The following is a 458-nucleotide window of genomic DNA, read 5'->3' as shown; positions in this document are numbered from 1 at the left end:
TTTCTCCTTCAACATTTACAGTGTTTTCTCTCTTTCTTCCTGTTCGCGTGGTCTGTGAGGAGAAGGTGGATGTAATTCTCATCCTTGCTCTATAGGTAAGGTTCCCCCACTCCCCTGGCTTTGTTCAAGATTCTTATTTTATCTTTGATTTTCTGAAATTCATATCTGATATTTCTAGCTATAGTTTTTGGTGGTGGAGGGCTCTTTTGGGCATTTATCCTGCTTCATGTTCTCTGAGTTCCCTAGAGCTGTGGTTTGTGTCTGATACTAATTTTGGGGAAATTCTCAGTCATTATTCCTTCAAATATTGTTTCTGCTTCTTTCTCTCATTCATTTCCCCCTGATATTCCAATTACACGTATGATACACCTTTTATAGTTATCCCAAAGTTCTTGGATATTCTGTTCTGTTTTTCTTTTAGACGCTTTTTCTACTTATGGATCTCCATCTGGAAAGTT

This window comes from Myotis lucifugus, unplaced genomic scaffold (genome assembly GCF_000147115.1).
Source record: "Myotis lucifugus unplaced genomic scaffold, Myoluc2.0 scaffold_848, whole genome shotgun sequence".
Taxonomy (NCBI): Eukaryota; Metazoa; Chordata; class Mammalia; order Chiroptera; family Vespertilionidae; genus Myotis; species Myotis lucifugus.
This window is presented reverse-complemented; position numbering follows the sequence as displayed.